Source organism: Maylandia zebra, linkage group LG2, assembly GCF_041146795.1.
Source record: "Maylandia zebra isolate NMK-2024a linkage group LG2, Mzebra_GT3a, whole genome shotgun sequence".
Lineage (NCBI taxonomy): Eukaryota > Metazoa > Chordata > Actinopteri > Cichliformes > Cichlidae > Maylandia > Maylandia zebra.
Window position 1 is genome coordinate 26,009,157 of NC_135168.1, and position 15,536 is coordinate 26,024,692.

Here is a 15,536-nt window from a genome sequence, read left to right on the forward strand (position 1 = left end):
TACAACCAAAGTTTTTATCTGATGTAAAATGTATAGAAATCATACATATACCAATAAGACAGTGTACATCACTGTCACAACAGGGGTTGTTTTCATTCAAAGGCTTTATGGCTTTTCCTATAATACCTGGTGGGCCGGTCTGTAGTCAAAATGCCCGGGCCGATTTTTTGTCCCAGTCTAGCCCTGGTGGGCACTGAATATGTGGTTAAGACATTAATTACTGTAGGTACACCAAACGCTCATGCTTCCAACCTTTAAAAAATAATACATTTGCACCATTCCTTATTGACCTAAAAGTATTTAAATTTTACTCTTAGATTTTATGGTTTTCATTTATTTGAAAATGCTGAAACATTGTTTCATTCTATATCTGTCTTGTAAGAAGGTTCTGGGTTTGACTCTGCCCTTGTTTTCCCTGTTTGAGGTGTTTGCTGCTCCTGCTGCATTTCCAAATGCATGAATTAGTGACGTCAGCGTTAATCTCTTTAAAATAACCTCCTAGGACCTGGCGTCCACATATGTGGACATCACATTTTGGGTTATTTAGACCAAAATACTCAATTTTGCTCTACAAGGGCCTGATATCCACTTACGAGGACTGTTTAAAATACAATTTTAAACGACTATCCTCATATCTGGCTCTTATTTTTCTTAAAAACAAAAATAAGGTAAAAAAAATAATCTGGTAATTCTTTATTTTTACATTCATCGGGCCCCAATATGCCCAAATATCAAAGAGCAATTAAAAATGCATACTGTGGAAGAGTTCGGGTCTTAGGAGATTAACGCAGGAAATCTCCATTAACGAGTTACCACGGATCGCCCCGTGCGTGGGGCTGGACGGCGTTAACGCGCTAGCACAGTTAGCTAAGTTTTTTGTTTTTTTTTTTTTTGTTTTTTTTCCCCCAGTTTGGTGAGTTTCCTCCTGAGAAGTTCTTGAAATTGTCATGTCATGTTAGTAGTCATATCAAGGACTAGACATTTTCCTTTATGTTTCTCAAGGGATGCCACTCCCAGGTTTGCCTTTTCCAAATATTCCAGTCTTCTTTAATTCCATACATAGCTGGTTTTTGCATCCCATCCCATCATGATGTATTTACTTGACTTACTGGGCATGTATTACCAGAAGGAGCATTTTCCATGAAAAGGGGCAAAACATCCATCTACTGTCATCTCTGGCCTTGGGTTGAACATCAGTGGAAGGAGCTGCACTTATCTCTCCCATACATCCTTAATGGGAGCATACTTGCCAGATGTTGCTCTAGTATTGCTGTTGTACAAATCTGAGGACTCTTGATATTATTCAAAAGGTCTAAAGTGACATTGTTGCCTGGAAAATAGTTCTGCCTGCGGTGTGTCCCAGAGACTATCAGTGGTCTTGTTGCTGGATTTGTACACTCCAGCAAGAAGAACACCAGTATAGGCATCCAGGTATTCCTCATCAGCACCATTCCAAATGTTGCCATGGATATTTGTCCTTCAAGGTCTATAATAGCAATGATGACTTTGTTAATGCATTTAAAACCTAAAACAGGGTCAGTGCTAACACAAGGGGAAGGTAAAGTTACAAAACTGTCATTAGAGGTTCGAGATTAGTTGTTGATATGTGATGGAGACCAAAGTACGAATAAATATCCTCTGTAAAGAGGGTAGCGCAACAGTGACCAGCCTATGTACTTCTAAAATTCCATGCATACCTTAAAGGTAGAAAAGCCAAATGGCTGCTCTCTGGGGACTCTAAGTGTTAAGTTTCCATAGTACAGTATAGGTTATAAGACCAGGAAATAAAGCATGCTCACAAATACAGCAATAAATCACATCAAATCATTCTGACAAAAATTGACTAGAGCAGATTTAAGCAGATCGTGTGAACATTCTCAGACCAGCTGAAACCAACAATCCCTGATGGTGTTGCATGTGGCACTTGTGACATTTTGTGCCACCAGTGAGGTTTAAGAAATAAGTATGAACATAAGTCACAGTGTAGTGGTTTGGACACAAATTGTCACACTGCCATGTCAAACACATCACAATGAAACTTCAGTCATTCCAAGAGTCCAACTTTAAGTTTTAGGCACTCACTTCCCCACACCCACCCTCGACAGTCTAACAACCACATACTGCTTTTTTTGCCTTTAATCCACCCCTTGAGGCTTGTCTTGCTACATGTCCCTCTACGCAGTGCCTAAATAGAAATGAGCCAATTACCAAGAGCAGCTTGACATGGGACCATGTCATCCTGTCGGGGGAACAACCACCCCCTTCCACCCGGCAACAAGACAACTGCTGCAACAGGAGACAAATCAATGAGTGCAGGTCAATTTCTGCAGGATAAGTCTCCCTGCATGATGAGGGCTGTCTAGCATACCAGATGAATAGATGCATAAAGGCCTGCTGAATTTGTCAACCTTCTTTTCTGGAATAAAACTTATTGCTTTCATGCCAAAGCCTACAATGCATTTTCTTTCTTTCCCCTTTCACTCTGCTGGCAAGGGTCTTTCTGTGAGCACTCATGGAAATAAAGCAGAGAGGAAGAGAAGTAGCAATCATGAGTATTTCTTGGTGAGGCAGCATGTGCGTAAGGATTTGTAGGTCAGAGAAAGAGAGAGCGCTAAGAGGGGGCGTGCAGTGAGAGGAATACAGACAAATATCTAGAGAGAGAATTATTTGTGTATCCTGATGGAGAAGAGAAGAGCCATGGAGGGAGGGGTGAGACAGATGGAGGGCCCAGCAGTGTAATCAGTGGAGTAGCAGTGGTGGTTAACAGTTGATCATTCACCCTGCTGCACTCTCCCACAGTTGATAGACTGGGCTGTTAATAGCCTGGAGTACAGACTGCAGCCTTTTAAAATTGTGCTTGGTTTATGTTTTTATGAATATCATATACTTTGCTTCTTTATGAAATGAATCACTGCCAGGCAAAGGGGGCAAGAAAGTATGAGCTATATATCAGGCCTGCAGCAAATTCCCTATATCGAAGCTTTTTGCAGCAATGATACACAGCAGATAGAGAAGCATTTTTCTACTAGTTCATAAGTACATACAGATGGACCCAATCAAACAGCTAAATTTAGCTAAAATGCTAAATTAAGTTGTTCCTCCTGGAGTACTACAGACACAGGTACCTCTGTCTCTGTGTTGCACATACTGTATGAAGGGTGGAGTGTACTTAGCGTTTTAGCTGTCACCATGTTAGTTTTAATGCTAATTTTTGAGGCTTCATAAACTGGCACCCAGAAACCAGTGATATCAAAGTCAGTGTTGGGAAGGTTACTTTTAAAATGTATTCCATTACAGAATACAGAATACATGCCCTAAAACAGGGGTGTCAAACTCAAATACACAGTGGGACAAAAATTCAAAACTGGAACAAAGTTGCGGGCTAACGTTAATATTTATTGAAATATATTTATTCCTCCAGATATAAGAATGAATCTTTTCTTATGGACTAAAACACGTTTTGCTGAAAAACTGAATATGGAACAAGCAAAGCTTAATACTAAACAATATATATATTAGCTGTATAATACCAGTAGGCCAGCTCTAATAGTAATTTGGTATGGCTTCGCGGGCCAAATGTAATTAGGCTGCGGGCCAAATTTGGCCCGTGGGCCAGAGTTTGACACCTATGCCCTAAAATGTATTCTGTAACGTATTCCGTTATGTTACTCAATGAGAGTAACGTATTCTGAATACTTTGGATTACTTAACATATTATCGTGCATTTTATAACTACGTGAATGTACTATTGCTGTGTGATTTATTACTATTACTGAAGGTCCGCGGCTCCAAACCGTAGTAAAGGGACCTCTGGCTAATACGGGTTCAGTGTCGGCTCATAGCCGAAAAATGGCTTTACTTTGTTGTCTGGGTCAACTCTGACAGAGAGAGACAGAGAGAGGCGTTGAAAGGCTGCTTCAACTGAACTTATTGTTTCCGAGGAAAAAACGAACACAGCATACAGTCGAGTGTTAATAGCTTACTTACAACTGGGCTCGTCAGGCACTCTTCTTGGCTGCAGTGGTTATTATTATATTTACATGCTTCCAGCTCCCATTTTTGTTCGATGACAACTCGTACTTTTCGACTCTCCTTTTTCTTCCACCTCGCGCTCACAGACACATAAACGAGTATGGCAGTCCATTCTCCCTGCAGCACGGACTACACTGCCCATGATGCTACATTCTGCATTCTGCCTATTAGCTTAGCACAACAACAACAACAATAAGGCGCTCTCACACCCAGGAAAACACGCAGAGCGAGAGCGTCACCCTGTAACCATGGCAACCGCAACGCTGCCGCCTGGAACAACAGAACATTAGGGCTGCCACGATTAGTTGACTAGTCACGATTACGTCGACTATCAAAATCATCGACGACTGATTTAATAGTCGACGCGTCGTTTGAAGCTTTGTAAGATCACAAAAGACGCAGGAATAAGTAGTAGGATTTAAGAGTGTAATAACGGACTGAAACAGAAGATGGCAGCACTGCCTGTACAAGGATGCCAGCTGCCGTTAAACCCCGAAGAAGAAGTAGCTGTGTCCCAGAATTCATAGCGCAGCCCAGCTCAGTTTCCAACAATGGCGGCAGCTAGTTAGTTTTAATATTACTCTTATTATTCTTTCTGGGTCACAAAATAAATGTTTAACATATTTTCAGGCGAGAATGTAGCTGTGTAAACCTCAAATATCTGCTCAGTTTATCAAGACACCGCATATTTTCAAAAGCGCTCCGACGTTTTCGGAGACGTCTGTTACCCACTAGCTCGATAGCTAGCCGGGAACTAGGCTCACTAGAGCCGTGAGAACACCGGACTCCCGGCAAATCGTTTTCAAACCCACTGCCGTCTTTCGCTACTCAGGTTAAACATGATACATAAGTCACTTAGATAACTTCAAAACGTTATTGTTTGGCTTTTTTTTTTTTTTATCTGTTCCTGAGTAAATCGGTTTGGCTGAGATTAAAGTTATAGTTTTTACACAGCTGAATAAACGTCAAGCAGACAGCTGATTATCAGAAGTGTGAGATGCTCCAGAATTTACTCCGGTGTCCTGTTATATTTTAGATAGCAAGGAGTCTATTAAACTTCACCGAAACAATCTGCAAATTTCATTAAAATTTAACTCATTCACTGCCAGCCATTGGCAGTGAATGAGTTAAACCCATTGACTCATGCACTGCAATTGACGGCTATAGACGTCAATGGCAGTGAATGAGTTAATAAACTACCATCTTGTCTTTATTGTTAGTTAGCACACACCTTACACACTTAAAGCTGTAAGTGTCTGTGAAGGTTCTCAGTCATCCAGGTCATCGTAGTCAAAGGAGCTTGCAAAGAAAAGCGTCTGGACTTCTTTAAGTTGCTTGAAGACGTTTCTGTCACGGTCCGGGGCAGCGGCCGTGGGGAGAGTGGAAGGAGGACTCAAAACGCAGCACTTATTCAGGTGTGAGGGTGATTTATTGATAATATCAAATATAAAGTGGGGATGGTAAAACAGAACTAAGGATGAACTAACTGGGAGAAACTACACAAAGAAATAGCAAACCTGAGCATGAAGGGAGAACAGCAGGGAGAGCACGCAGGGGATTACACCAGGTATGAACACAGACGACGCGACGAGGAGCAGAGGAAATCACACACTATAAGTACACAAAGAGACACTGGGAAAATCACACACAGGTGGGGGAAACAGCTGGACCTGATTAACCTGACGAGACAGGGGAACACTAACACCAGGGACCAACAGAGGGAGCACAAACCCAGAACCCAGTGTCTAAAATCCCAAACACAAACCATCCCAAAACAGCCATGAATAATAATGAAAGTAATAACAATAAAGAACATAAACATAAAGTCACTGAGTCATGGTCGCAGGACCATGACAGTACCCCCCCCTCAAGGGCTGGCCCCCGACAGCCACAGAAACACACCACCAGATCTGGGCGGGCGGCAGGGGGCCCAGGACGGAGGGACCGGGCCAAGACCAAAGACGGAGGCCCCAGAGTCCCAAACAAATGTTCACAAAAAAAACCTCACAGGGGAACAGAGTCCAAAACACAGTTCAGTTGGCCGGCCAGGGGCCCGATAACACAGGAGGCCAGGATGGGACAGTTCAGGAGGCCGGCCACGAAGAAGGCCGTGGAGGCGCACAAAAGGTTCAGGAGGCCGGCCGTGCGGAAGGCAACGGCGGCCACTCAGGCGAAGAGGGTCCGGGGGCCGGCCGTGCGGAAGGCAACGGCGGCCGCTCAGGCGAAGAGGGTCCGGGGGCCGGCCGTGCGGAAGGCAACGGCGGCCGCTCAGGCGACGGCGCCCGGCCAGTAGCCTAGCCAGCGGTCCAGAAAACGGCCGTTTAGCTCCAGACCCAAACGAGGCTGGGCCAGGCGAGGCTGAGGGCACGGAAGCCGGGACCGCAGCAGGCGGAGATGATGATGCAGACATGGAGGCTGGACCAGACGATGATGCAGACACGGAGCTGGACCAGACGATGATGCAGACACGGAGGCTGGACCAGACGAGGATGCAGACACGGAGGCTGGACCAGACGAGGCTGATGAGGATGCAGACACGGAGGCTGGACCAGGCGAGGCTGATGAGGATGCAGACACGGAGCCTGGACCAGGCGAGGCTGATGAGGATGCAGACACGGAGGCTGGACCAGGCGAGGCTGATGAGGATGCCGAAGCGGAGGCTGGACCAGGCGCAGTGGGTGAAGATGAGGATGCTGTGGCCGAGGATGCGGGCACGAAGGCTGGACCAGACGAGGATGCAGACACAAAGGCTGGACCAGGCGTGGATGAAACCGGGCCAGGCGTGGATGAAACCGGGCCAGGCGTGGATGAAACCGGACCAGGCGATGAAGAAGCTGTAGCTGAAGCCGGGCCGGGCAAGGACGACGCTGTAGCTGAAGCTGGGCCGGGCGAAGCTGTAGCTGAAGCTGGGCCAGGTGAGGATGAAGCTGGACCAGAATCAGGCGAGGATGAAGCTGAGGATGAAGCCGGACCAGGCGTGGATGAAGCCGGACCAGGCGTGGATGAGGCCGGGACAGGCGTGGATGAGGCCGGGCCAGGCGAGGATGAGGCCGGGCCAGGCGAGGATGAAACTGCAGCTGGACCAGGCGAGGATGAAGCCGGGCCAGGTGAGGATGAAACTGAAGCTGGACCAGGCGAGGATGAACCCGGGGCAGGTGAGGATGCGTCCTCAGGCTGAGGTGTGGCCGTAGCAGGCGGTAGCACTGCCGGTGGTGGTACTTCAGGAGGCGGCGCTGCAGTCACAGGTGGAGAAGCAGCCACAGGTGGAGAAGCAGCCACAGGTGGAGAAGCAGGAGGCTGGACGGGCTCCTCGGGCCCCCCAGCAGGCGAAACAGGAGGCTGGACAGGCTCCTCGGGCCCCCCAGCAGGCAAAGCAGGAGGCCGGACGGGCTCCTCGGGCCCCCCAGCAGGCGAAGCAGGAGGCCGGACAGGCTCCTCGGGCCCCCCAGCAGGCGGAGCAGGAGGCTGGACGGGCTCCTTGGGCCCCCCAGCGAAAACAGCCGCAGAATCAGCGGGCACGTTGGCCTCCGGCACACACGAAACAAAACCAGGAGGCACGTGGGCCTCCAGCACACACGAAACAAAACCAGGAGGCACGTGGGCCTCCGGCACACACGAAACAAAACCAGGAGGCACGTGGGCCTCCGGCACACGTGAAACAAAACCAGTAGGCACGTGGGCCTCCGGCACACACGAAACAAAACCAGGAGGCATGTGGGCCTCCGGCACACACGAAACAAAACCAGGAGGCACGTGGGCCTCCGGCACACGTGAAACAAAACCAGTAGGCACGTGGGCCTCTGGCGCACGTACGGAGGGCTGCAGCTGCGCAGAGCACTGACCCTGCTCAGGCAGTGACAGCCCGGTGCAGTTCACAGCCGGCATCTTGGCCTCCAGGGGTCCAGAGTAAGCTGAGGGCAGTAACCCAGCCTCTGGGGAAGCCCCGGAGTGAGTAACAGTCACTAATGTTGCCAGCTGTTGAGGAACAGGTCCGTAGCGAAACAGTTTGTCTCCCTGCCCAGAAACAGCGGTGGAAAAACAGTGCGAAAATTGTGGCTCAGCCATTACCGGAACTGTGGGCTGTAGCGATGCTAGCGGTGGTGGTGGCTGAGTGGCTAACCGGAGCGGCGGCAGAACGGGTAATTGAGCCCTTAGGGAGGCTAACGGTTGAGCCACAGACCTGAGAGCTTGTGGCCGGACACAGAACTGAGCCGGAGAATGGTGATAAAGTCCTGGCTCAGAAGGAGCGGCAGAGAAACAGTCTCTCGGTTTTACAGAGTGTTTGTAGACGCCCACTTGCGAAGGATCCGTTACCACGAAGGTAGGTAAGCTATCTACACTGTCTCTCATCCCGCTCTGAATAACCCCAGAAAACAGAGCCCGGAATCTGGGGAAGCCAGAACATGTCGCTCGCTCACCGCCTCAGGCTGCTCGAAAGTAAAAGCAGACGGGGGGTGAAGTCCGAGGTCCAAAAGGAGGAACTCCCGCTCCCACGAACAAAGCGAGCCCAGAAGCCATGGGAGACCGGTCACCAGACGCTGTAGCCGCCTCTCTATAGCGCGCTGCGAATTCCTATGTCCACTGTGAGCGACCATCTTTGAACAGAGGCGGGGGTTTACGACACCAACTCTCTGCCATCTATAATCCAGTTTTGAGATCCCTTCCCAGACGCCTTAACGCCCACTCACATCCTGGGCCATCTGACCTCAGGAATTCGCATGATAAGGTGGGGCCAGATTTCACAATGAACACACCCGAAACTCTGGCTGATTGGGACCCACATCCAGTTTCCCACCTTGGCTCAGGCGATTAGAGGATCATCAGGGGGTCCTTTTGTCCCTCTGTGGGGGGTCACTCCCACTAGGTTTATATCTGGGACTCTCCACCATTTGACCTTAGAACTGAAGAAGCTTCTCGGATGAGAGGTGAAACGTCTTCAAGCAACTTAAAGAAGTCCAGACGCTTTTCTTTGCAAGCTCCTTTGACTTAAAGCTGTAAGCTAATGATAGTTATATAAGAGCAGATGCTGCTGGTGCAATAAGCTGTAGTTTTACGTTCAATGGATGATGATCTGATTAGTCGACTAATCGCAAAAATAATCGGTGACTAGTCGACTATCAAAATAATCGTTTGTGGCAGCCCTACAGAACATAGCTGTCAGACAAAACTGAAACAGTCCTGACCTGTGACAATATGAAACTGGAAAGTACCGCAGTGTAATCCATTTATTTCAACAAAGTAACTGTATTCTAAATACCACCTTTTTAAACGGTAACTGTAACGGAATACAGTTACTCATACTTTGTATTTTAAATACGTAACGGCGGTACATGTATTCCATTACTCCCCAACACTGATCAAAGTATATATACTGCTGTTATAAACTCTGTTATACTGGTACCTATTACAGGCTTTAAAGTACCTACAACAAAGGCAAACAACTACAGAAAAACTCTACTGCTGTTTGACTGTACTGGCAGAGCAGAAAACATTGAAAATCAAGACTGAAAAAGAACTGAAAAAGAGCTAAATATTCATTTACGTATATTTAGAGGTGCCAGTGGCTCAGGAGGTCGCCTACTAATCAGTAAGGTTGGTGGCTTGATAACTGGCTGCTCCAGTCTGCATGCCAATGTATCTTTGGGCAAAGTATCTTTGGGCAAGACACTGACCCAAGTTTCTCCCGATGTGTTCAACCTAGTGTGACTTTTAGATAGGAAGCACTGTAAATATGGATGAATGAGGATGGAGTATTAATAAGCGGAAGAAAATGGATATTTGGATGGATGGATGGGTGAATGGACGGATGGACAGATGAATTTTGTTTACTGCATCTGAGGTCAGCATCTGGAGATGCTTGGCAGCCCACTTTTGTTAATAAAAACACAGAAACATCTTTAAACAGCTGAGAACTATGGAAGCTGATGGAAGTAAAAACAGTGCCACCCAACAGCTGGCTTTCACCTCCAACATCCACTGAGAGAAAAAGCCAAGACCAGCTGGATCAAACAGTCAGCTCTCCATAAAACAAAAAAAAGTAGTAAAAGTAGTTAGAATGGAAACTAGGATAACAAAAGGCTTAAAGAGTTTTAAAGATAAATGACAAAAGCAGAGCTCGCACTGAAAAATGGTCAAGCCACACAATGTCAATAGTCATTGATCAGTGCTGTGGTGAGTGAGCCTATCGCCTGGATCCAGGGGGCTTTAAGGTAAATTAAATTCTCTTGTCAAATAAATACCTTAAATTGCAAAAAATATGAGCATGCGTACAAAGCCCCATTAACCATGAACCTGTTAATGTACAAAGGTTTTTTTCAGTGCCCCAGAAAACTGACCTCGACTTGTCGTTACCAACAGAGTCTGTAAATGAAACCAAATAAATATACTTATTTAATAGAACTATCCCATATGCTTTATTTCAAAGGTCATATATAATGGCAATGCATTATTTTGTGTGCTGTATTAACAATTTTTAGCAATTAATGTCAAAAATGCTCAAAGGTTCTGATCACATAAAAACAAACAATCCCCAAACTGAATCTTGTTTTCTGATCTGGTGACTTTTTTGACAGAACCACCAGAAGCAACTAAGTACATACATATGGACCCAATCAAACAGCAATGCTAAATTAAGTTGTTCCTCCTCCTGGAGTGCTACAGACACAGGTACACACCTGTGTCTGTAGCACTGTAGACACACAGTTATTCCAGCAGCTAATTCAAGACCTCAGTTTTTGTGGATAGTTTGGCATTTCCAGAACAGTTACCAGTTATTTCTGAGCTGATTTGATTGGTGCATAATATTAAACCAAAACACCTGCCAAGCTGTTTCTGTCCCTTTCCTGCACTAGGCACAAAGTGAAACTGACTTTGACAGACAGTTAAAAAGTTCCACACACAACCTGATGAAAATGACAAACATAAACTGATAACTGTGAGAGTGAACCTACTGTAAGGATGGAACAGGAGTTTTTTTCCAGTAGCAGTGTGCTCACAGCTTCATGCAGCCGATGTGCTGAGAGCAGAGAGTAGAAAGAAGGTGGGAGTGGCTTGATGAGAATGTGTAATGTACTTCTACCCACCAAGGACATCAACTAAAGGCCACTTACTGAGCTGAATTATCCTTCACTCCTGTCTGAATAAATACCCAGTAATGATGTTTGAACTGCATGCTAAAAAACATTCACACGCCGGAGGTGCATGTGCTGACAGTATCTGGCAGCTTTGCTAAGTGTGTGATGCATTTTCCTGGCATGATTTTGATGCGCTAAGATCCCCCAGAGAGTGCTGCAAATGCCATTGCCATTCTGAGCGATTATGCTACTCTATAATAGTTTTATTTTCACAGCACATTTAGTAAAAGAAAAGTAACAAACTGCTCTCCAACACAGTGACTAAATAAAACAACTAGAGTATGTATATATAAATATGTGCTCTGATTACCACTGGGACCACTGTTACCTTCACCCTCCACATCTTCTTGAGTTCTTCTCTCAAACCTTGGTACTTCTCCAGTTTCCAGCTTCTCATGTTCTTATGCTCCTGTGATTCAGTTTATGTCATGGTCTGGTTGGGCACCTGCAGGTCTCAGACAGCGGCTCCTCCTCCTTTAGGCGGAGTCCGGTTGCCCCTCCCTGGCTGACCACCTGTGAGCAATCGTGCCAGCGGTATATCAGACCTGCGCTCTCAACCACTCATCGCCTGAGTATCTGCTATTCCCATGTTAGTTCAGTGGAGCATCCTAAACCTTGTCTTAACGCCGTGTGATGACTGACCTGTCTTTTCTTGTCCTCAGCGATAGCACCCGGAGTGGAGATCTTGTTCCCCTCGCTCCCGTCCTCCTGGACCTGGGCCGCCAGCTGCTTACACAACGTGGCCTGCCGGCCCACCGCTCACCTGCCTGCCTCCCCACGCCTCGACCGCTTCCGGGTTTTCCGCTCCACCTGTCCCCTCCATCTGAAACCAAGTAAGGCAATTCAATTCAACTGCGGAGGATTATTGGTTGTCTGCTGGATCCCTCTGATCGTGATCTCCTCTTGTTCCAGTGCCCCCGGCCCCTACCTAGTCCTGTTTCTACCTCCCCGCTGTCCCCGCTGCTCAGCCGTCTCCTAGAGGTGTCTAGGTCGCCCTCATTATCACCGACGAGTCCTACGCGCCACTAGTGTGGTGGCGTCGCTTTGTGTTTCACCTTTGTTTACCTGTGGGTGGAAATAAATCATTTGTTTTCTGTCACCTCGCTTCCGGGTTGGTTTCTGCGCCTGTGTCCATCCCTGTTCCCTCGTGCCGTTGAGCCGTGACAGTTTATAGTGCCTTTAAAAAGTATTCATACTCCATGAACTTTTACATATTTTTTTCACCTTACAACCACAAACCTAAGTGTTTTTATTGAGATTTTCTGTGATAGACCAACACAAAGTAGCACAATTGTGAAGTGGTACAAAAATAATACAATTTTAAGCAAATACAAATCTGAAAAAAATCTGAATAAGATAAACAAGTAAATATTAGAGTTCACCTGTGTGTAATTTAGTCTCATTATAAATACACCTCCCCCCCCCCCCCTATCTCCAATTTCCCTCCCCTGAGTGGTTCTTGCCCTAAACCAGGGGTTAACTGATGGCACGACCATGGCTGGACTGGCCATCGGGCATACCGAGCATTTGCTTGGTGGCCCGATGATTTTTTTTTTTTTTGTAACGGTATAAACGATGAAAGATGATGGATTGGCCAAATGCTGGCCGGCGTGTAAAAATAGCTCAGTTGTTTGGTGGTGGCTACGGCGGAGCTTCCACAAATTCAGTAACATTAGCAAGTGGTGGAGGCCAACAGGTGGATGAGGGAAAGGGGAGGCAGGAGGAGGAGAGACCCGAGGTGGCCCCCGGTCCGAGTGTCAGGTGAACTGAACTTCAGGTAAGAAGTTATGACCTGCAGTCTATCTGGGTCAGATATAAACCAAGTTTAGGGGTAGTTTATTTTCGTTGTGCTGACTTTTTACAGTCAGTTACAATAACTTGTACTGCGTACTAGCTAGCATGATGGAGTTTCTATACAGCTGGGTATGTGTTATGATGTTACTGTGGTAGCACGAGGTGAGAATAAAGTAAATACTCTTCACAGTTTAAAAGACAACGCCACTCTAGGAATTTCACCCAGAGGATACTGGAAGTAACACTAATCACCAAGAAGGCAGTTAGGTTTGTTATACTCAGTACAGAGACGAGGTCAATGATCAAACAAGTTGACAATTTATTAATAATTATTTAAAACACCGTATAAAAGCACAATCATAAATATCCATGTACAAATATGCTTAAAAAGGTATTCAGAGCTGAGGCTTACCAGTGGAGGGGCAGGGATGCCACACACAAACTCAAAAAAAAGAAAACACACCAAGACACAAGTGCAACACAAAATCACACACTCACACTAATAAACTAAATAAGGCAGGTGTGTACACTCAAAGGATCCCACCACCAAGGCACCCTAGTCTCCTCCACGTCGGCACTCCGCATCTGAATAAAAGAAACAAAGAAATGTTAATATATTACAACAAATATAATATGTAGCGCTGGGGGATAACCCAAGTGCAGGACCACACTGGTGCTCTGCAGCTAGAAAAAGGGCCTCCCACCAGTGGCGTAACAAAAATCCAAACAACAGATTAAAACAACATAAAAACAACATACAATCTGGATAAAACTTTAAAATCTGGAGCAAACGGAATCGCCGTGTTGCTCCAACTTGCCATCCTCCCGACTATAAGTTAATCATCCGGTCAATCAATATGTACGCCAGCTGACTCCCATAACCGGCATGCATATGGCCGCTGTCCACGCCGACGTCCACTTTAAAAAGCTGGCAGCAGCAGGAAAAGAAACCTCGCAACGGGAACAGACGGTAAAAGCAAAGCAAAGCAGCAGCACTTCAGCTAGCGTAGCGTTGCGTAAAACTAAGGCCCACACTTCCTGCAAAGCATAATAATTACTATAAGAGAACAATAAAAGGCAGAGATCGTAACAAAATTTAATTATGTACCAAGTAAACCGCGTCATCAAACATGAGCAGAGTGGCTCATAGGAGGCTTCTACAGCTATGACCTAAAAACAATATCTGTTTACCACCAAGTAAGGTAATGTACACACTACAATGAGTAAACACCTACCAGCCGCGATGGAGGCTTCAGAATGATCTCTGCAACACCAAAGGGAAGTCAGGTGACCAAAAAGGAGATCACAGGTAAGCGATACTGAAATGCTCAAATGGCCACTATTTATACTAGCGCCCCCTAATGCGCCAGGCTGAAAGTGGGTTGAACCAAGGAATAACATTCATCCTGCCACATTACTGATAGTGAACTTTATTTTATTCATAAGGTTAGTTAGTAGAGTTGCCAACTGTCCCATAAAAAGATGAAATCGTCCCGCATTCAGAGAAATTATTACGCGTTTCGTGTTGAGCTGAGAAGGGACGCAGTTTGTCCCGTACTTCTGCTAGAATGTAAAAAAGACACAAAGTTGGAGTTATTCTTTGTCTTTGCTGCACAGCTGCCTCTTCTTCTCTCATTCTCTCTCCCTCCCTCTCCTGTTGCTACTTTAATCATGAAACTGATCAATGATCAGCTGATCGGCTTTTCTCTCTTATTTGTTTATCTCCCACTTTGTGCCAGAAAGAGGAAAAACCGCCGGATGTTGCGCTAGACATGAATGAGTTGAAGGGAAGTTATGAACTGTTTCTAAGAGACAAATAACACCAGGATCCTTTTCTAAGTAGCTGACAGCTGGTAACTGTGCAGGGGCGGATCTAGCAAAGTTTTGCAGAGGGTCAGGTAGGGCATTAACAGGGACAGGGGGTCACAAAGATATACTTTCTTATTCTCATTTAAAATGTCTGGGTGTTATTAAATAATTATCTGAAGCTTACAACCAAAGTTTTTATCTGATGTAAAATGTATAGAAATCATGCATATACCAACAAGACAGTGTACATCACTGTCACCACAGCGTTTGTTTTCATTCAAAGGCTTTATGGCTTTTCCTATACCTGGTGGTCTGTAGTCAAATTGCCCGGATTGATTTTTTGTCCCAGTCCAGCCCTGTGCACGACCACGCAGTGAATTAATCTGAGAAGGTGCATCAAAAAATAAATGGCCGTGCCAACGGTGCATATCGCAAATTGGGACTTTCATGTGTATGGACCAATGTTTTATTTTCTGATCAAACCAGAAATCTTTAATGAGCAGCTAGATTTGTCTCGCATTAACTGGCTGAGTTAATGCCAGTTAATGCAACATCGAAGAAGCTGGGATCCATAGTTTTCCGTGCTCATGGAGCTTGCATTTTCAAGTTTAACTGTCTTCAGAACATTGCAGAGGCCTTATTGACGGTATTTAGCTCTACATATCTGTGTGAGCAGATTTTCTCTCACATGAGTGTCCTCAGGTAGCCGTCTGAATGCTGGACACCTGGAGACCTGTGTCTCTGAGTGGAAGACCAGAGATCACATTA

The 15,536-nt window shown here is 46.0% G+C and overlaps 1 long non-coding RNA gene across 1 annotated transcript; it reads right to left on the minus strand.

Annotated features, from left to right (window-relative positions):
- Positions 1–13,264: 13,264 nt before the first annotated feature.
- On the minus strand, positions 13,265–14,371 carry LOC143413718 (uncharacterized). The gene is made up of 3 exons (XR_013094333.1): positions 14,195–14,371; positions 14,068–14,129; positions 13,265–13,997 (listed from the first exon to the last, which is right to left on the minus strand). It is a non-coding gene; the product is annotated as an uncharacterized LOC143413718 (long non-coding RNA).
- Positions 14,372–15,536: the final 1,165 nt, after the last annotated feature.